The 20,169-nt window shown below is 49.9% G+C and overlaps 19 non-coding genes across 19 annotated transcripts; 10 read left to right on the top strand and 9 right to left on the bottom strand.

Moving 5' to 3' along the window:
- Positions 1–1,504: 1,504 nt before the first annotated feature.
- TRNAY-GUA (transfer RNA tyrosine (anticodon GUA)) lies at positions 1,505–1,590 on the bottom strand. The gene is given in 2 exon segments: positions 1,505–1,540; positions 1,554–1,590. It is a non-coding gene; the product is annotated as a tRNA-Tyr (tRNA).
- Positions 1,591–1,961: 371 nt separating this feature from the next.
- On the top strand, positions 1,962–2,034 carry TRNAK-CUU (transfer RNA lysine (anticodon CUU)). The gene has a single exon. It is a non-coding gene; the product is annotated as a tRNA-Lys (tRNA).
- A 2,574-nt stretch (positions 2,035–4,608) lies between these two features.
- TRNAN-GUU (transfer RNA asparagine (anticodon GUU)) lies at positions 4,609–4,682 on the bottom strand. The gene has a single exon. It is a non-coding gene; the product is annotated as a tRNA-Asn (tRNA).
- Positions 4,683–5,627: 945 nt separating this feature from the next.
- TRNAG-UCC (transfer RNA glycine (anticodon UCC)) lies at positions 5,628–5,699 on the top strand. Its single transcript has one exon. It is a non-coding gene; the product is annotated as a tRNA-Gly (tRNA).
- A 2,229-nt stretch (positions 5,700–7,928) lies between these two features.
- TRNAN-GUU (transfer RNA asparagine (anticodon GUU)) lies at positions 7,929–8,002 on the bottom strand. Its single transcript has one exon. It is a non-coding gene; the product is annotated as a tRNA-Asn (tRNA).
- A 142-nt stretch (positions 8,003–8,144) lies between these two features.
- Positions 8,145–8,230, bottom strand: TRNAY-GUA (transfer RNA tyrosine (anticodon GUA)). Its single transcript is given in 2 exon segments — positions 8,145–8,180; positions 8,194–8,230. It is a non-coding gene; the product is annotated as a tRNA-Tyr (tRNA).
- A 371-nt stretch (positions 8,231–8,601) lies between these two features.
- TRNAK-CUU (transfer RNA lysine (anticodon CUU)) lies at positions 8,602–8,674 on the top strand. Its single transcript has one exon. It is a non-coding gene; the product is annotated as a tRNA-Lys (tRNA).
- Positions 8,675–8,947: 273 nt separating this feature from the next.
- TRNAG-UCC (transfer RNA glycine (anticodon UCC)) lies at positions 8,948–9,019 on the top strand. Its single transcript has one exon. It is a non-coding gene; the product is annotated as a tRNA-Gly (tRNA).
- Positions 9,020–11,248: 2,229 nt separating this feature from the next.
- On the bottom strand, positions 11,249–11,322 carry TRNAN-GUU (transfer RNA asparagine (anticodon GUU)). The gene has a single exon. It is a non-coding gene; the product is annotated as a tRNA-Asn (tRNA).
- A 599-nt stretch (positions 11,323–11,921) lies between these two features.
- TRNAK-CUU (transfer RNA lysine (anticodon CUU)) lies at positions 11,922–11,994 on the top strand. The gene has a single exon. It is a non-coding gene; the product is annotated as a tRNA-Lys (tRNA).
- A 269-nt stretch (positions 11,995–12,263) lies between these two features.
- TRNAG-UCC (transfer RNA glycine (anticodon UCC)) lies at positions 12,264–12,335 on the top strand. Its single transcript has one exon. It is a non-coding gene; the product is annotated as a tRNA-Gly (tRNA).
- A 2,227-nt stretch (positions 12,336–14,562) lies between these two features.
- On the bottom strand, positions 14,563–14,636 carry TRNAN-GUU (transfer RNA asparagine (anticodon GUU)). The gene has a single exon. It is a non-coding gene; the product is annotated as a tRNA-Asn (tRNA).
- Positions 14,637–14,778: 142 nt separating this feature from the next.
- TRNAY-GUA (transfer RNA tyrosine (anticodon GUA)) lies at positions 14,779–14,864 on the bottom strand. Its single transcript is given in 2 exon segments — positions 14,779–14,814; positions 14,828–14,864. It is a non-coding gene; the product is annotated as a tRNA-Tyr (tRNA).
- Positions 14,865–15,235: 371 nt separating this feature from the next.
- On the top strand, positions 15,236–15,308 carry TRNAK-CUU (transfer RNA lysine (anticodon CUU)). The gene has a single exon. It is a non-coding gene; the product is annotated as a tRNA-Lys (tRNA).
- A 273-nt stretch (positions 15,309–15,581) lies between these two features.
- TRNAG-UCC (transfer RNA glycine (anticodon UCC)) lies at positions 15,582–15,653 on the top strand. Its single transcript has one exon. It is a non-coding gene; the product is annotated as a tRNA-Gly (tRNA).
- A 2,219-nt stretch (positions 15,654–17,872) lies between these two features.
- Positions 17,873–17,946, bottom strand: TRNAN-GUU (transfer RNA asparagine (anticodon GUU)). The gene has a single exon. It is a non-coding gene; the product is annotated as a tRNA-Asn (tRNA).
- Positions 17,947–18,087: 141 nt separating this feature from the next.
- Positions 18,088–18,173, bottom strand: TRNAY-GUA (transfer RNA tyrosine (anticodon GUA)). The gene is given in 2 exon segments: positions 18,088–18,123; positions 18,137–18,173. It is a non-coding gene; the product is annotated as a tRNA-Tyr (tRNA).
- Positions 18,174–18,544: 371 nt separating this feature from the next.
- TRNAK-CUU (transfer RNA lysine (anticodon CUU)) lies at positions 18,545–18,617 on the top strand. Its single transcript has one exon. It is a non-coding gene; the product is annotated as a tRNA-Lys (tRNA).
- Positions 18,618–18,890: 273 nt separating this feature from the next.
- On the top strand, positions 18,891–18,962 carry TRNAG-UCC (transfer RNA glycine (anticodon UCC)). The gene has a single exon. It is a non-coding gene; the product is annotated as a tRNA-Gly (tRNA).
- The last annotated feature ends 1,207 nt before the right edge of the window (positions 18,963–20,169 follow it).

The raw sequence follows: 20,169 nt of genomic DNA, 5'->3' as shown, positions 1-20,169 counted from the left end.
ATTTCTTCAGCCAAATACACACGCGCGCAAACGCTCCTTGCCTTCAATGACCGGACTAGGGCATGTTTGTTTTTGGAGTTTTCTTGTCGAGCTGGGGATAGGGATGGGGAATTGTAGTAGGATACTCCAAAATGAGAACTTTTCACACTGAAGACATCTAGCTGATCTCTTAGTTAAGCAGTATTGACGTCCTGACTGGCTTGAGGCCCTCAGGTCCACCCACCTGGGGCCTCATGGCAGCCGGCGCCAGGCGAGGCAGCCTGCCTCCAGCCCAGCTGTTCAGTCCTCTCCCAGGAAAGACGCTGAGCCCATGTGCTCGCAGAACATAAATGCCACTCCCAGCATGCCACAGGACTGCCCTCCCTTGCAACTGGCCAGGGCGGTATCCGTATTCACGCTGTTCATTTGCCTAGCCCCTACCCATGTTCTGGAAAGCTCTCACAGCTTCCTGAAGGCGGGAATAACTCAGACAAACTCAAACAACATCAGAGAATCATGAGCAGACCTGACTAATCCATGGCAGCACTCTGTTAAGCAGAATACCACACTGAATTTACCCGACAGCCTCTCTGGTAAGCAGAGACCAACTATACAAATCCTAGCGCATGACTAGGAGAGTGCTACCGTGACATCTCAGGAGGGCTTTGAAAGCTTGTGGCTACCCAGACTGGGTCTTGGTTAAAACCTCCGCAAGGTCAGGGAAACAAACTGGGGAGAAGCAGAACACTAGGAGAAATCTAGTCATCCCGTATGTAACTGGAGCGTCGGAAAAACTCAGAAGGATCTTTAAGAAACATTGCATCCCTGTGTACTTCAAGCCCAGCATAGCCCCGGGGCACACGCTTAAACATTGACACTATCTGTATTCCACCTTTTTAACACCTCTATCCAGGCCATTTGACAACAATTGAGGCCTTTGGCCATGTCAATCTAGGCACTTTTAGCTATGCAGGCTTCCTGACACCAACAATGGGATCATGTAAGGTGAAAAAAGGTGCTTCCACAATTCTCACACATCCCCTGGTGTTCAGGTGTGAATAGAAATGCTGGGGTTTGTTCCTGAGACTCAGCGGAAGCGAAGAAGTGGCTTGACTAACCTATGAAAGATCTTGAACATTCCAGAAGAAGAGCAATTGATTGCGACATTATTCTAGTCCGTTTTCAAGGAATGTCTCGAGTGAATGGTTAATCGTCAGCCGTGTGAGACAAGCCAAAGGACGCTATTTGTCTTCTTAGGTTAGGGTGAGACTTGGCAGCGGGCCCTGCTAAGGTAAAGAGAAAGCACGAGCGTCCCTGGGTGGGCTTGAACCACCAACCTTTCGGTTAACAGCCGAACGCGCTAACCGATTGTGCCACAGAGACCACACGACAAGCGTGCTTGAGCTGGCCCAAAGGAGACATGAAAGATGAACTGAAGGTGCCTAAAAAGCTTCCCAATTGCACATTTGTAGTGATAAGAGATTGCCTTCTTTCTAAAAGGCAGAGACGCGGGGTAAAAAGCTCTGCCTTCGAGCCGGAATTGAACCAGCGACCTAAGGATTGCTGCTTTGTCTCTACAGTCCTCCGCTCTACCAGCTGAGCTATCGAAGGGAACTGGGAAGAGCACGTGACACCTTGCATGCTAAGCCAGCGCCGTACACTTTGCATTTGACCTTCTCGGTTGAGGTATTGCTTGATGCCGCCTCGGCCGGAAAGGGCAAATGAATGACTTGGCAGATGTTATGTGGGAGGCTACGGCTTGATGTTTTGCACAGAGAGAAAAGGGTTTGGAATCAGCCAGCGCATTTTGTTGTGATCCTCCAAAGTCACAGCAAAAATGGTGATGTAGCGCCCTGACAGCAAGTGAACAGAGTAGTACTTGGAAGCGCATTGAGTTTAGCCAAAGGAATTATGTCGAAAGCTATCAAAAAGTCTGCGGACTCAGGTGGCTGTGAGAGGCCTTGAAGAGCAAAAGCGCTGTAGCCCGGCTAGCTCAGTCGGTAGAGCATGAGACTCTTAATCTCAGGGTCGTGGGTTCGAGCCCCACGTTGGGCGTGGGACACATTCCGTGTCCCTTTTGCCCGAGTGAAAGGCCTTTGCAAAACTTGTATCTCCAGTTCCTTCATGCGCACTGCACAATCACACCTTTACCGTATCTACTGGCTTGGCTTCCTTTCTCTCCACGAATGGGGAAATATTTCTAGCTGATCTTCCTAGTGGTCACTTGGTACGGCAGCGAATGGACCTTGCGCTGGAGGGGGTCCGTGAGTCAATGTCATGTGTGGCCTTAATTGTATAGAGGTAGCAGGATGCCTGGCGCACAGCCTTGCGTTGGTGGTATAGTGGTGTGCATAGCTGCCTTCCAAGCAGTTGACCCGGGTTCGATTCCCGGCCAACGCAATCTCCTTCTTTGCGCCCTTGACAAAATACCACAGGGCCCCAGGTCCTTATCAAAAGCTCCTTAGATGTCTTGCCTTAGTGACGACTGTGGAAATATTCCTCGGCATCCCAACAGGCTCCGGCCTCCTGCTTTAACTCGCTCGCGGGATACAGCAGTATCAAGCAACAAGGTTCAGGCATTTCAACCACTGATTCCCAAAGAATCAACTCTGTCACACACAGCGTTTCTAAGTATCTGCCTACCATTCTAACACCCTCAACTGGCAAGATAATGCACCATTTGGAAGAATGCTAAAGAATGTGTCAACAAGGAATGTAGACTGAAGTTGGAGCCGGAAGAAACAATCACGTCCCATGATGCCATCGGCCTTTTCACTTGCATACACTTGGCAGAGGCTGTTGAGATTGTGGGAAACATCTGAAAGGAGGTAAGTCTCTTGACAGCCAAAAAGAACTAAAGCCTGACCAGGTGCATTCATTGCTGACCCTTGAGACTTGAATTGTTCCATGGGGAAAAGACCAAGCCGTTTGTAAAGGCATGTGGATTCTACTTGGGTCAAGATTAGAGCATCAGCACCCCACAAGCTTTTAGTGAACCCATAAAGTCAGTGGACAAATACATCAAGTGTACACGGGAAGAGGCACTGAATAGCAAATGCCCCCTTTTGGACGGCGTCTTACAAGGCAAGGAAGGGGCTGACTTGGGCATGGAGGTCTCCAGGAAACCTACCCACACAGACCGCTATCTGCCTTTTGACTCACACCACCACCCACTGGAACACGAGCTGGGGGTTCTTAGGACTCTGCAATATCCGGCTGACATGGTAGCAACCAAAAGAGTCTAAAGACAAAAGAACACAGATGCAACGCCACCCTTGCGAGGGACGCTGGCGTGTTTGCCCCGGTTTCCCTTGACTTCGCCCCGCAGCCAGGCACAGTGTATTTCTTCAGCCAAATACACACGCGCGCAAACGCTCCTTGCCTTCAATGACCGGACTAGGGCATGTTTGTTTTTGGAGTTTTCTTGTCGAGCTGGGGATAGGGATGGGGAATTGTAGTAGGATACTCCAAAATGAGAACTTTTCACACTGAAGACATCTAGCTGATCTCTTAGTTAAGCAGTATTGACGTCCTGACTGGCTTGAGGCCCTCAGGTCCACCCACCTGGGGCCTCATGGCAGCCGGCGCCAGGCGAGGCAGCCTGCCTCCAGCCCAGCTGTTCAGTCCTCTCCCAGGAAAGACGCTGAGCCCATGTGCTCGCAGAACATAAATGCCACTCCCAGCATGCCACAGGACTGCCCTCCCTTGCAACTGGCCAGGGCGGTATCCGTATTCACGCTGTTCATTTGCCTAGCCCCTACCCATGTTCTGGAAAGCTCTCACAGCTTCCTGAAGGCGGGAATAACTCAGACAAACTCAAACAACATCAGAGAATCATGATCAGACCTGACTAATCCATGGCAGCACTCTGTTAAGCAGAATACCACACTGAATTTACCCGACAGCCTCTCTGGTAAGCAGAGACCAACTATACAAATCCTAGCGCATGACTAGGAGAGTGCTACCGTGACATCTCAGGAGGGCTTTGAAAGCTTGTGGCTACCCAGACTGGGTCTTGGTTAAAACCTCCGCAAGGTCAGGGAAACAAACTGGGGAGAAGCAGAACACTAGGAGAAATCTAGTCATCCCGTATGTAACTGGAGCGTCGGAAAAACTCAGAAGGATCTTTAAGAAACATTGCATCCCTGTGTACTTCAAGCCCAGCATAGCCCCGGGGCACACGCTTAAACATTGACACTATCTGTATTCCACCTTTTTAACACCTCTATCCAGGCCATTTGACAACAATTGAGGCCTTTGGCCATGTCAATCTAGGCACTTTTAGCTATGCAGGCTTCCTGACACCAACAATGGGATCATGTAAGGTGAAAAAAGGTGCTTCCACAATTCTCACACATCCCCTGGTGTTCAGGTGTGAATAGAAATGCTGGGGTTTGTTCCTGAGACTCAGCGGAAGCGAAGAAGTGGCTTGACTAACCTATGAAAGATCTTGAACATTCCAGAAGAAGAGCAATTGATTGCGACATTATTCTAGTCCGTTTTCAAGGAATGTCTCGAGTGAATGGTTAATCGTCAGCCGTGTGAGACAAGCCAAAGGACGCTATTTGTCTTCTTAGGTTAGGGTGAGACTTGGCAGCGGGCCCTGCTAAGGTAAAGAGAAAGCACGAGCGTCCCTGGGTGGGCTTGAACCACCAACCTTTCGGTTAACAGCCGAACGCGCTAACCGATTGCGCCACAGAGACCACACGACAAGCGTGCTTGAGCTGGCCCAAAGGAGACATGAAAGATGAACTGAAGGTGCCTAAAAAGCTTCCCAATTGCACATTTGTAGTGATAAGAGATTGCCTTCTTTCTAAAAGGCAGAGACGCGGGGTAAAAAGCTCTGCCTTCGAGCCGGAATTGAACCAGCGACCTAAGGATTGCTGCTTTGTCTCTACAGTCCTCCACTCTACCAGCTGAGCTATCGAAGGGAACTGGGAAGAGCACGTGACACCTTGCATGCTAAGCCAGCGCCGTACACTTTGCATTTGACCTTCTCGGTTGAGGTATTGCTTGATGCCGCCTCGGCCGGAAAGGGCAAATGAATGACTTGGCAGATGTTATGTGGGAGGCTACGGCTTGATGTTTTGCACAGAGAGAAAAGGGTTTGGAATCAGCCAGCGCATTTTGTTGTGATCCTCCAAAGTCACAGCAAAAATGGTGATGTAGCGCCCTGACAGCAAGTGAACAGAGTAGTACTTGGAAGCGCATTGAGTTTAGCCAAAGGAATTATGTCGAAAGCTATCAAAAAGTCTGCGGACTCAGGTGGCTGTGAGAGGCCTTGAAGAGCAAAAGCGCTGTAGCCCGGCTAGCTCAGTCGGTAGAGCATGAGACTCTTAATCTCAGGGTCGTGGGTTCGAGCCCGACATTGGGCGTGGGACACATTCCGTGTCCCTTTTGCCCGAGTGAAAGGCCTTTGCAAAACTTGTATCTCCAGTTCCTTCATGCGCACTGCACAATCACACCTTTACCGTATCTACTGGCTTGGCTTCCTTTCTCTCCACGAATGGGGAAATATTTCTAGCTGATCTTCCTAGTGGTCACTTGGTACGGCAGCGAATGGACCTTGCGCTGGAGGGGGTCCGTGAGTCAATGTCATGTGTGGCCTTAATTGTATAGAGGTAGCAGGATGCCTGGCGCACAGCCTTGCGTTGGTGGTATAGTGGTGAGCATAGCTGCCTTCCAAGCAGTTGACCCGGGTTCGATTCCCGGCCAACGCAATCTCCTTCTTTGCGCCCTTGACAAAATACCACAGGGCCCCAGGTCCTTATCAAAAGCTCCTTAGATGTCTTGCCTTAGTGACGACTGTGGAAATATTCCTCGGCATCCCAACAGGCTCCGGCCTCCTGCTTTAACTCGCTCGCGGGGTACAGCAGTATCAAGCAACAAGGTTCAGGCATTTCAACCACTGATTCCCAAAGAATCAACTCTGTCACACACAGCGTTTCTAAGTATCTGCCTACCATTCTAACACCCTCAACTGGCAAGATAATGCACCATTTGGAAGAATGCTAAAGAATGTGTCAACAAGGAATGTAGACTGAAGTTGGAGCCGGAAGAAACAATCACGTCCCATGATGCCATCGGCCTTTTCACTTGCATACACTTGGCAGAGGCTGTTGAGATTGTGGGAAACATCTGAAAGGAGGTAAGTCTCTTGACAGCCAAAAAGAACTAAAGCCTGACCAAGTGCATTCATTGCTGACCCTTGAGCCTTGAATTGTTCCATGGGGAAAAGACCAAGCCGTTTGTAAAGGCATGTGGATTCTACTTGGGTCAAGATTAGAGCATCAGCACCCCACAAGCTTTTAGTGAACCCATAAAGTCAGTGGACAAATACATCAAGTGTACACGGGAAGAGGCACTGAATAGCAAATGCCCCCTTTTGGACGGCGTCTTACAAGGCAAGGAAGGGGCTGACTTGGGCATGGAGGTCTCCAGGAAACCTACCCACACAGACCGCTATCTGCCTTTTGACTCACACCACCACCCACTGGAACACGAGCTGGGGGTTCTTAGGACTCTGCAATATCCGGCTGACATGGTAGCAACCAAAAGAGTCTAAAGACAAAAGAACACAGATGCAACGCCACCCTTGCGAGGGACGCTGGCGTGTTTGCCCCGGTTTCCCTTGACTTCGCCCCGCAGCCAGGCACAGTGTATTTCTTCAGCCAAATACACACACGCGCAAACGCTCCTTGCCTTCAATGACCGGACTAGGGCATGTTTGTTTTTGGAGTTTTCTTGTCGAGCTGGGGATAGGGATGGGGAATTGTAGTAGGATACTCCAAAATGAGAACTTTTCACACTGAAGACATCTAGCTGATCTCTTAGTTAAGCAGTATTGACGTCCTGACTGGCTTGAGGCCCTCAGGTCCACCCACCTGGGGCCTCATGGCAGCCGGCGCCAGGCGAGGCAGCCTGCCTCCAGCCCAGCTGTTCAGTCCTCTCCCAGGAAAGACGCTGAGCCCATGTGCTTGCAGAACATAAATGCCACTCCCAGCATGCCACAGGACTGCCCTCCCTTGCAACTGGCCAGGGCGGTATCCGTATTCACGCTGTTCATTTGCCTAGCCCCTACCCATGTTCTGGAAAGCTCTCACAGCTTCCTGAAGGCGGGAATAACTCAAACAAACTCAAACAACATCAGAGAATCATGAGCAGACCTGACTAATCCATGGCAGCACTCTGTTAAGCAGAATACCACACTGAATTTACCCGACAGCCTCTCTGGTAAGCAGAGACCAACTATACAAATCCTAGCGCATGACTAGGAGAGTGCTACCGTGACATCTCAGGAGGGCTTTGAAAGCTTCTGGCTACCCAGACTGGGTCTTGGTTAAAACCTCCGCAAGGTCAGGGAAACAAACTGGGGAGAAGCAGAACACTAGGAGAAATCTAGTCATCCCGTATGTAACTGGAGCGTCGGAAAAACTCAGAAGGATCTTTAAGAAACATTGCATCCCTGTGTACTTCAAGCCCAGCATAGCCCCGGGGCACACGCTTAAACATTGACACTATCTGTATTCCACCTTTTTAACACCTCTATCCAGGCCATTTGACAACAATTGAGGCCTTTGGCCATGTCAATCTAGGCACTTTTAGCTATGCAGGCTTCCTGACACCAACAATGGGATCATGTAAGGTGAAAAAAGGTGCTTCCACAATTCTCACACATCCCCTGGTGTTCAGGTGTGAATAGAAATGCTGGGGTTTGTTCCTGAGACTCAGCGGAAGTGAAGAAGTGGCTTGACTAACCTATGAAAGATCTTGAACATTCCAGAAGAAGAGCAATTGATTGCGACATTATTCTAGTCCGTTTTCAAGGAATGTCTCGAGTGAATGGTTAATCGTCAGCCGTGTGAGACAAGCCAAAGGACGCTATTTGTCTTCTTAGGTTAGGGTGAGACTTGGCAGCGGGCCCTGCTAAGGTAAAGAGAAAGCACGGGCGTCCCTGGGTGGGTTTGAACCACCAACCTTTCGGTTAACAGCCGAACACGCTAACCGATTGCGCCACAGAGACCACACGACAAGCGTGCTTGAGCTGGCCCAAAGGAGACATGAAAGATGAACTGAAGGTGCCTAAAAAGCTTCCCAATTGCACATTTGTAGTGATAAGAGATTGCCTTCTTTCTAAAAGGCAGAGACGCGGGGTAAAAAGCTCTGCCTTCGAGCCGGAATTGAACCAGCGACCTAAGGATTGCTGCTTTGTCTCTACAGTCCTCCGCTCTACCAGCTGAGCTATCGAAGGGAACTGGGAAGAGCAGGTGACACCTTGCATGCTAAGCCAGCGCCGTACACTTTGCATTTGACCTTCTCGGTTGAGGTATTGCTTGATGCCGCCTCGGCCGGAAAGGGCAAATGAATGACTTGGCAGATGTTATGTGGGAGGCTACGGCTTGATGTTTTGCACAGAGAGAAAAGGGTTTGGAATCAGCCAGCGCATTTTGTTGTGATCCTCCAAAGTCACAGCAAAAATGGTGATGTAGCGCCCTGACAGCAAGTGAACAGAGTAGTACTTGGAAGCGCATTGAGTTTAGCCAAAGGAATTATGTCGAAAGCTATCAAAAAGTCTGCGGACTCAGGTGGCTGTGAGAGGCCTTGAAGAGCAAAAGCGCTGTAGCCCGGCTAGCTCAGTCGGTAGAGCATGAGACTCTTAATCTCAGGGTCGTGGGTTCGAGCCCCACGTTGGGCGTGGGACACATTCCGTGTCCCTTTTGCCCGAGTGAAAGGCCTTTGCAAAACTTGTATCTCCAGTTCCTTCATGCGCACTGCACAATCACACCTTTACCGTATCTACTGGCTTGGCTTCCTTTCTCTCCACGAATGGGGAAATATTTCTAGCTGATCTTCCTAGTGGTCACTTGGTACGGCAGCGAATGGACCTTGCGCTGGAGGGGGTCCGTGAGTCAATGTCATGTGTGGCCTTAATTGTATAGAGGTAGCAGGATGCCTGGCGCACAGCCTTGCGTTGGTGGTATAGTGGTGAGCATAGCTGCCTTCCAAGCAGTTGACCCGGGTTCGATTCCCGGCCAACGCAATCTCCTTCTTTGCGCCCTTGACAAAATACCACAGGGCCCCAGGTCCTTATCAAAAGCTCCTTAGATGTCTTGCCTTAGTGACGACTGTGGAAATATTCCTCGGCATCCCAACAGGCTCCGGCCTCCTGCTTTAACTCGCTCGCGGGATACAGCAGTATCAAGCAACAAGGTTCAGGCATTTCAACCACTGATTCCCAAAGAATCAACTCTGTCACACACAGCGTTTCTAAGTATCTGCCTACCATTCTAACACCCTCAACTGGCAAGATAATGCACCATTTGGAAGAATGCTAAAGAATGTGTCAACAAGGAATGTAGACTGAAGTTGGAGCCGGAAGAAACAATCACGTCCCATGATGCCATCGGCCTTTTCACTTGCATACACTTGGCAGAGGCTGTTGAGATTGTGGGAAACATCTGAAAGGAGGTAAGTCTCTTGACAGCCAAAAAGAACTAAAGCCTGACCAGGTGCATTCATTGCTGACCCTTGAGACTTGAATTGTTCCATGGGGAAAAGACCAAGCCGTTTGTAAAGGCATGTGGATTCTACTTGGGTCAAGATTAGAGCATCAGCACCCCACAAGCTTTTAGTGAACCCATAAAGTCAGTGGACAAATACATCAAGTGTACACGGGAAGAGGCACTGAATAGCAAATGCCCCCTTTTGGACGGCGTCTTACAAGGCAAGGAAGGGGCTGACTTGGGCATGGAGGTCTCCAGGAAACCTACCCACACAGACCGCTATCTGCCTTTTGACTCACACCACCACCCACTGGAACACGAGCTGGGGGTTCTTAGGACTCTGCAATATCCGGCTGACATGGTAGCAACCAAAAGAGTCTAAAGACAAAAGAACACAGATGCAACGCCACCCTTGCGAGGGACGCTGGCGTGTTTGCCCCGGTTTCCCTTGACTTCGCCCCGCAGCCAGGCACAGTGTATTTCTTCAGCCAAATACACACGCGCGCAAACGCTCCTTGCCTTCAATGACCGGACTAGGGGATGTTTGTTTTTGGAGTTTTCTTGTCGAGCTGGGGATAGGGATGGGGAATTGTAGTAGGATACTCCAAAATGAGAACTTTTCACACTGAAGACATCTAGCTGATCTCTTAGTTAAGCAGTATTGACGTCCTGACTGGCTTGAGGCCCTCAGGTCCACCCACCTGGGGCCTCATGGCAGCCGGCGCCAGGCGAGGCAGCCTGCCTCCAGCCCAGCTGTTCAGTCCTCTCCCAGGAAAGACGCTGAGCCCATGTGCTCGCAGAACATAAATGCCACTCCCAGCATGCCACAGGACTGCCCTCCCTTGCAACTGGCCAGGGCGGTATCCGTATTCACGCTGTTCATTTGCCTAGCCCCTACCCATGTTCTGGAAAGCTCTCACAGCTTCCTGAAGGCGGGAATAACTCAGACAAACTCAAACAACATCAGAGAATCATGAGCAGACCTGACTAATCCATGGCAGCACTCTGTTAAGCAGAATACCACACTGAATTTACCCGACAGCCTCTCTGGTAAGCAGAGACCAACTATACAAATCCTAGCGCATGACTAGGAGAGTGCTACCGTGACATCTCAGGAGGGCTTTGAAAGCTTGTGGCTACCCAGACTGGGTCTTGGTTAAAACCTCCGCAAGGTCAGGGAAACAAACTGGGGAGAAGCAGAACACTAGGAGAAATCTAGTCATCCCGTATGTAACTGGAGCGTCGGAAAAACTCAGAAGGATCTTTAAGAAACATTGCATCCCTGTGTACTTCAAGCCCAGCATAGCCCCGGGGCACACGCTTAAACATTGACACTATCTGTATTCCACCTTTTTAACACCTCTATCCAGGCCATTTGACAACAATTGAGGCCTTTGGCCATGTCAATCTAGGCACTTTTAGCTATGCAGGCTTCCTGACACCAACAATGGGATCATGTAAGGTGAAAAAAGGTGCTTCCACAATTCTCACACATCCCCTGGTGTTCAGGTGTGAATAGAAATGCTGGGGTTTGTTCCTGAGACTCAGCGGAAGCGAAGAAGTGGCTTGACTAACCTATGAAAGATCTTGAACATTCCAGAAGAAGAGCAATTGATTGCGACATTATTCTAGTCAGTTTTCAAGGAATGTCTCGAGTGAATGGTTAATCGTCAGCCGTGTGAGACAAGCCAAAGGACGCTATTTGTCTTCTTAGGTTAGGGTGAGACTTGGCAGCGGGCCCTGCTAAGGTAAAGAGAAAGCACGAGCGTCCCTGGGTGGGCTTGAACCACCAACCTTTCGGTTAACAGCCGAACGCGCTAACCGATTGCGCCACAGAGACCACACGACAAGTGTGCTTGAGCTGGCCCAAAGGAGACATAAAAGATGAACTGAAGGTGCCTAAAAAGCTTCCCAATTGCACATTTGTAGTGATAAGAGATTGCCTTCTTTCTAAAAGGCAGAGACGCGGGGTAAAAAGCTCTTCCTTCGAGCCGGAATTGAACCAGCGACCTAAGGATTGCTGCTTTGTCTCTACAGTCCTCCGCTCTACCAGCTGAGCTATCTAAGGGAACTGGGAAGAGCACGTGACACCTTGCATGCTAAGCCAGCGCCGTACACTTTGCATTTGACCTTCTCGGTTGAGGTATTGCTTGATGCCGCCTCGGCCGGAAAGGGCAAATGAATGACTTGGCAGATGTTATGTGGGAGGCTACGGCTTGATGTTTTGCACAGAGAGAAAAGGGTTTGGAATCAGCCAGCGCATTTTGTTGTGATCCTCCAAAGTCACAGCAAAAATGGTGATGTAGCTCCCTGACAGCAAGTGAACAGAGTAGTACTTGGAAGCGCATTGAGTTTAGCCAAAGGAATTATGTCGAAAGCTATCAAAAAGTCTGCGGACTCAGGTGGCTGTGAGAGGCCTTGAAGAGCAAAAGTGCTGTAGCCCGGCTAGCTCAGTCGGTAGAGCATGAGACTCTTAATCTCAGGGTCGTGGGTTCGAGCCCCACGTTGGGCGTGGGACACATTCCGTGTCCCTTTTGCCCGAGTGAAAGGCCTTTGCAAAACTTGTATAGTTCCTTCATGCGCACTGCACAATCACACCTTTACCGTATCTACTGGCTTGGCTTCCTTTCTCTCCACGAATGGGGAAATATTTCTAGCTGATCTTCCTAGTGGTCACTTGGTACGGCAGCGAATGGACCTTGCGCTGGAGGGGGTCCGTGAGTCAATGTCATGTGTGGCCTTAATTGTATAGAGGTAGCAGGATGCCTGGCGCACAGCCTTGCGTTGGTGGTATAGTGGTGAGCATAGCTGCCTTCCAAGCAGTTGACCCGGGTTCGATTCCCGGCCAACGCAATCTCCTTCTTTGCGCCCTTGACAAAATACCACAGGGCCCCAGGTCCTTATCAAAAGCTCCTTAGATGTCTTGCCTTAGTGACGACTGTGGAAATATTCCTCGGCATCCCAACAGGCTCCGGCCTCCTGCTTTAACTCGCTCGCGGGGTACAGCAGTATCAAGCAACAAGGTTCAGGCATTTCAACCACTGATTCCCAAAGAATCAACTCTGTCACACACAGCGTTTCAAAAGTATCTGCCTACCATTCTAACACCCTCAACTGGCAAGATAATGCACCATTTGGAAGAATGCTAAAGAATGTGTCAACAAGGAATGTAGACTGAAGTTGGAGCCGGAAGAAACAATCACGTCCCATGATGCCATCGGCCTTTTCACTTGTATACACTTGGCAGAGGCTGTTGAGATTGTGGGAAACATCTGAAAGGAGGTAAGTCTCTTGACAGCCAAAAAGAACTAAAGCCTGACCAAGTGCATTCATTGCTGACCCTTGAGCCTTGAATTGTTCCATGGGGAAAAGACCAAGCCGTTTGTAAAGGCATGTGGATTCTACTTGGGTCAAGATTAGAGCATCAGCACCCCACAAGCTTTTAGTGAACCCATAAAGTCAGTGGACAAATATATCAAGTGTACACGGGAAGAGGCACTGAATAGCAAATGCCCCCTTTTGGACGGCGTCTTACAAGGCAAGGAAGGGGCTGACTTGGGCATGGAGGTCTCCAGGAAACCTACCCACACAGACCGCTATCTGCCTTTTGACTCACACCACCACCCACTGGAACACGAGCTGGTTCTTAGGACTCTGCAATATCCGGCTGACATGGTAGCAACCAAAAGAGTCTAAAGACAAAAGAACACAGATGCAACGCCACCCTTGCGAGGGACGCTGGCGTGTTTGCCCCGGTTTCCCTTGACTTCGCCCCGCAGCCAGGCACAGTGTATTTCTTCAGCCAAATACACACGCGCGCAAACGCTCCTTGCCTTCAATGACCGGACTAGGGGATGTTTGTTTTTGGAGTTTTCTTGTCGAGCTGGGGATAGGGATGGGGAATTGTAGTAGGATACTCCAAAATGAGAACTTTTCACACTGAAGACATCTAGCTGATCTCTTAGTTAAGCAGTATTGACGTCCTGACTGGCTTGAGGCCCTCAGGTCCACCCACCTGGGGCCTCATGGCAGCCGGCGCCAGGCGAGGCAGCCTGCCTCCAGCCCAGCTGTTCAGTCCTCTCCCAGGAAAGACGCTGAGCCCATGTGCTCGCAGAACATAAATGCCACTCCCAGCATGCCACAGGACTGCCCTCCCTTGCAACTGGCCAGGGCGGTATCCGTATTCACGCTGTTCATTTGCCTAGCCCCTACCCATGTTCTGGAAAGCTCTCACAGCTTCCTGAAGGCGGGAATAACTCAGACAAACTCAAACAACATCAGAGAATCATGAGCAGACCTGACTAATCCATGGCAGCACTCTGTTAAGCAGAATACCACACTGAATTTACCCGACAGCCTCTCTGGTAAGCAGAGACCAACTATACAAATCCTAGCGCATGACTAGGAGAGTGCTACCGTGACATCTCAGGAGGGCTTTGAAAGCTTGTGGCTACCCAGACTGGGTCTTGGTTAAAACCTCCGCAAGGTCAGGGAAACAAACTGGGGAGAAGCAGAACACTAGGAGAAATCTAGTCATCCCGTATGTAACTGGAGCGTCGGAAAAACTCAGAAGGATCTTTAAGAAACATTGCATCCCTGTGTACTTCAAGCCCAGCATAGCCCCGGGGCACACGCTTAAACATTGACACTATCTGTATTCCACGTTTTTAACACCTCTATCCAGGCCATTTGACAACAATTGAGGCCTTTGGCCATGTCAATCTAGGCACTTTTAGCTATGCAGGCTTCCTGACACCAACAATGGGATCATGTAAGGTGAAAAAAGGTGCTTCCACAATTCTCACACATCCCCTAGTGTTCAGGTGTGAATAGAAATGCTGGGGTTTGTTCCTGAGACTCAGCGGAAGCGTAGAAGTGGCTTGACTAAACTATGAAAGATCTTGAACATTCCAGAAGAAGAGCAATTGATTGCGACATTATTCTAGTCCGTTTTCAAGGAATGTCTCGAGTGAATGGTTAATCGTCAGCCGTGTGAGACAAGCCAAAGGACGCTATTTGTCTTCTTAGGTTAGGGTGAGACTTGGCAGCGGGCCCTACTAAGGTAAAGAGAAAGCACGAGCGTCCCTGGGTGGGCTTGAACCACCAACCTTTCGGTTAACAGCCGAACGCGCTAACCGATTGCGCCACAGAGACCACACGACAAGCGTGCTTGAGCTGGCCCAAAGGAGACATGAAAGATGAACTGAAGGTGCCTAAAAAGCTTCCCAATTGCACATTTGTAGTGATAAGAGATTGCCTTCTTTCTAAAAGGCAGAGACGCGGGGTAAAAAGCTCTGCCTTCGAGCCGGAATTGAACCAGCGACCTAAGGATTGCTGCTTTGTCTCTACAGTCCTCCGCTCTACCAGCTGAGCTATCGAAGGGAACTGGGAAGAGCAAGTGACACCTTGCATGCTAAGCCAGCGCCGTACACTTTGCATTTGACCTTCTCGGTTGAGGTATTGCTTGATGCCGCCTCGGCCGGAAAGGGCAAATGAATGACTTGGCAGATGTTATGTGGGAGGCTACGGCTTGATGTTTTGCACAGAGAGAAAAGGGTTTGGAATCAGCCAGCGCATTTTGTTGTGATCCTCCAAAGTCACAGCAAAAATGGTGATGTAGCGCCCTGACAGCAAGTGAACAGAGTAGTACTTGGAAGCGCATTGAGTTTAGCCAAAGGAATTATGTCGAAAGCTATCAAAAAGTCTGCGGACTCAGGTGGCTGTGAGAGGCCTTGAAGTGCAAAAGTGCTGTAGCCCGGCTAGCTCAGTCGGTAGAGCATGAGACTCTTAATCTCAGGGTCGTGGGTTCGAGCCCCACGTTGGGCGTGGGACGCATTCCGGGTCCCTTTTGCCCGAGTGAAAGGCCTTTGCAAAACTTGTATCTCCAGTTCCTTCATGCGCACTGCACAATCACACCTTTACCGTATCTACTGGCTTGGCTTCCTTTCTCTCCACGAATGGGGAAATATTTCTAGCTGATCTTCCTAGTGGTCACTTGGTACGGCAGCGAATGGACCTTGCGCTGGAGGGGGTCCGTGAGTCAATGTCATGTGTGGCCTTAATTGTATAGAGGTAGCAGGATGCCTGGCGCACAGCCTTGCGTTGGTGGTATAGTGGTGAGCATAGCTGCCTTCCAAGCAGTTGACCCGGGTTCGATTCCCGGCCAACGCAATCTCCTTCTTTGCGCCCTTGACAAAATACCACAGGGCCCCAGGTCCTTATCAAAAGCTCCTTAGATGTCTTGCCTTAGTGACGACTGTGGAAATATTCCTCGGCATCCCAACAGGCTCCGGCCTCCTGCTTTAACTCGCTCGCGGGGTACAGCAGTATCAAGCAACAAGGTTCAGGCATTTCAGCCACTGATTCCCAAAGAATCAACTCTGTCACACACAGCGTTTCAAAAGTATCTGCCTACCATTCTAACACCCTCAACTGGCAAGATAATGCACCATTTGGAAGAATGCTAAAGAATGTGTCAACAAGGAATGTAGACTGAAGTTGGAGCCGGAAGAAACAATCACGTCCCATGATGCCATCGGCCTTTTCACTTGTATACACTTGGCAGAGGCTGTTGAGATTGTGGGAAACATCTGAAAGGAGGTAAGTCTCTTGACAGCCAAAAAGAACTAAAGCCTGACCAAGTGCATTCATTGCTGACCCTTGAGCCTTGAATTGTTCCATGGGGAAAAGACCAAGCCGTTTGTAAAGGCATGTGGATTCTACTTGGGTCAAGATTAGAGCATCAGCACCCCACAAGCTTTTAGTGAACCCATAAAGTCAGTGGACAAATATATCAAGTGTACACGGGAAGAGGCACTGAATAGCAAATGCCCCCTTTTGGACGGCGTCTTACAAGGCAAGGAAGGGGCTGACTTGGGCATGGAGGTCTCCAGGAAACCTACCCACACAGACCGCTATCTGCCTTTTGACTCACACCACCACCCACTGGAACACGAGCTGGTTCTTAGGACTCTGCAATATCCGGCTGACATGGTAGCAACCAAAAGAGTCTAAAGACAAAAGAACACAGATGCAACGCCACCCTTGCGAGGGACGCTGGCGTGTTTGCCCCGGTTTCCCTTGACTTCGCCCCGCAGCCAGGCACAGTGTATTTCTTCAGCCAAATACACACGCGCGCAAACGCTCCTTGCCTTCAATGACCGGACTAGGGGATGTTTGTTTTTGGAGTTTTCTTGTCGAGCTGGGGATAGGGATGGGGAATTGTAGTAGGATACTCCAAAATGAGAACTTTTCACACTGAAGACATCTAGCTGATCTCTTAGTTAAGCAGTATTGACGTCCTGACTGGCTTGAGGCCCTCAGGTCCACCCACCTGGGGCCTCATGGCAGCCGGCGCCAGGCGAGGCAGCCTGCCTCCAGCCCAGCTGTTCAGTCCTCTCCCAGGAAAGACGCTGAGCCCATGTGCTCGCAGAACATAAATGCCACTCCCAGCATGCCACAGGACTGCCCTCCCTTGCAACTGGCCAGGGCGGTATCCGTATTCACGCTGTTCATTTGCCTAGCCCCTACCCATGTTCTGGAAAGCTCTCACAGCTTCCTGAAGGCGGGAATAACTCAGACAAACTCAAACAACATCAGAGAATCATGAGCAGACCTGACTAATCCATGGCAGCACTCTGTTAAGCAGAATACCACACTGAATTTACCCGACAGCCTCTCTGGTAAGCAGAGACCAACTATACAAATCCTAGCGCATGACTAGGAGAGTGCTACCGTGACATCTCAGGAGGGCTTTGAAAGCTTGTGGCTACCCAGACTGGGTCTTGGTTAAAACCTCCGCAAGGTCAGGGAAACAAACTGGGGAGAAGCAGAACACTAGGAGAAATCTAGTCATCCCGTATGTAACTGGAGCGTCGGAAAAACTCAGAAGGATCTTTAAGAAACATTGCATCCCTGTGTACTTCAAGCCCAGCATAGCCCCGGGGCACACGCTTAAACATTGACACTATCTGTATTCCACGTTTTTAACACCTCTATCCAGGCCATTTGACAACAATTGAGGCCTTTGGCCATGTCAATCTAGGCACTTTTAGCTATGCAGGCTTCCTGACACCAACAATGGGATCATGTAAGGTGAAAAAAGGTGCTTCCACAATTCTCACACATCCCCTAGTGTTCAGGTGTGAATAGAAATGCTGGGGTTTGTTCCTGAGACTCAGCGGAAGCGTAGAAGTGGCTTGACTAAACTATGAAAGATCTTGAACATTCCAGAAGAAGAGCAATTGATTGCGACATTATTCTAGTCCGTTTTCAAGGAATGTCTCGAGTGAATGGTTAATCGTCAGCCGTGTGAGACAAGCCAAAGGACGCTATTTGTCTTCTTAGGTTAGGGTGAGACTTGGCAGCGGGCCCTGCTAAGGTAAAGAGAAAGTCCCTGGGTGGGCTTGAACCACCAACCTTTCGGTTAACAGCCGAACGCGCTAACCGATTGCGCCACAGAGACCACACGACAAGCGCGCTTGAGCTGGCCCAAAGGAGACATGAAAGATGAACTGAAGGTGCCTAAAAAGCTTCCCAATTGCACATTTGTAGAGATAAGAGATTGCCTTCTTTCTAAAAGTAGAGACGCGGGGTAAAAAGCTCTTCCTTCGAGCCGGAATTGAACCAGCGACCTAAGGATTGCTGCTTTGTCTCTACAGTCCTCCGCTCTACCAGCTGAGCTATCGAAGGGAACTGGGAAGAGCATGTGACACCTTGCATGCTAAGCCAGCGCCGTACACTTTGCATTTGACCTTCTCGGTTGAGGTATTGCTTGATGCCGCCTCGGCCGGAAAGGGCAAATGAATGACTTGGCAGATGTTATGTGGGAGGCTACGGCTTGATGTTTTGCACAGAGAGAAAAGGGTTTGGAATCAGCCAGCGCATTTTGTTGTGATCCTCCAAAGTCACAGCAAAAATGGTGATGTAGCGCCCTGACAGCAAGTGAACAGAGTAGTACTTGGAAGCGCATTGAGTTTAGCCAAAGGAATTATGTCGAAAGCTATCAAAAAGTCTGCGGACTCAGGTGGCTGTGAGAGGCCTTGAAGAGCAAAAGTGCTGTAGCCCGGCTAGCTCAGTCGGTAGAGCATGAGACTCTTAATCTCAGGGTCGTGGGTTCGAGCCCCACGTTGGGCGTGGGACACATTCCGTGTCCCTTTTGCCCGAGTGAAAGGCCTTTGCAAAACTTGTATCTCCAGTTCCTTCATGCGCACTGCACAATCACACCTTTACCGTATCTACTGGCTTGGCTTCCTTTCTCTCCACGAATGGGGAAATATTTCTAGCTGATCTTCCTAGTGGTCACTTGGTACGGCAGCGAATGGACCTTGCGCTGGAGGGGGTCCGTGAGTCAATGTCATGTGTGGCCTTAATTGTATAGAGGTAGCAGGATGCCTGGCGCACAGCCTTGCGTTGGTGGTATAGTGGTGAGCATAGCTGCCTTCCAAGCAGTTGACCCGGGTTCGATTCCCGGCCAACGCAATCTCCTTCTTTGCGCCCTTGACAAAATACCACAGGGCCCCAGGTCCTTATCAAAAGCTCCTTAGATGTCTTGCCTTAGTGACGACTGTGGAAATATTCCTCGGCATCCCAACAGGCTCCGGCCTCCTGCTTTAACTCGCTCGCGGGGTACAGCAGTATCAAGCAACAAGGTTCAGGCATTTCAACCACTGATTCCCAAAGAATCAACTCTGTCACACACAGCGTTTCAAAAGTATCTGCCTACCATTCTAACACCCTCAACTGGCAAGATAATGCACCATTTGGAAGAATGCTAAAGAATGTGTCAACAAGGAATGTAGACTGAAGTTGGAGCCGGAAGAAACAATCACGTCCCATGATGCCATCGGCCTTTTCACTTGTATACACTTGGCAGAGGCTGTTGAGATTGTGGGAAACATCTGAAAGGAGGTAAGTCTCTTGACAGCCAAAAAGAACTAAAGCCTGACCAAGTGCATTCATTGCTGACCCTTGAGCCTTGAATTGTTCCATGGGGAAAAGACCAAGCCGTTTGTAAAGGCATGTGGATTCTACTTGGGTCAAGATTAGAGCATCAGCACCCCACAAGCTTTTAGTGAACCCATAAAGTCAGTGGACAAATATATCAAGTGTACACGGGAAGAGGCACTGAATAGCAAATGCCCCCTTTTGGACGGCGTCTTACAAGGCAAGGAAGGGGCTGACTTGGGCATGGAGGTCTCCAGGAAACCTACCCACACAGACCGCTATCTGCCTTTTGACTCACACCACCACCCACTGGAACACGAGCTGGTTCTTAGGACTCTGCAATATCCGGCTGACATGGTAGCAACCAAAAGAGTCTAAAGACAAAAGAACACAGATGCAACGCCACCCTTGCGAGGGACGCTGGCGTGTTTGCCCCGGTTTCCCTTGACTTCGCCCCGCAGCCAGGCACAGTGTATTTCTTCAGCCAAATACACACGCGCGCAAACGCTCCTTGCCTTCAATGACCGGACTAGGGGATGTTTGTTTTTGGAGTTTTCTTGTCGAGCTGGGGATAGGGATGGGGAATTGTAGTAGGATACTCCAAAATGAGAACTTTTCACACTGAAGACATCTAGCTGATCTCTTAGTTAAGCAGTATTGACGTCCTGACTGGCTTGAGGCCCTCAGGTCCACCCACCTGGGGCCTCATGGCAGCCGGCGCCAGGCGAGGCAGCCTGCCTCC

The sequence above is a fragment of the Staurois parvus genome, unplaced genomic scaffold (assembly GCF_062004578.1).
Source record: "Staurois parvus isolate SC_StPar_1 unplaced genomic scaffold, SC_StPar_1.0 ptg002181l, whole genome shotgun sequence".
NCBI classification, from domain to species: Eukaryota; Metazoa; Chordata; class Amphibia; order Anura; family Ranidae; genus Staurois; species Staurois parvus.
Note: the sequence above shows the minus strand (reverse complement) of the source record. Positions and strands in the feature narration are given on the sequence as shown.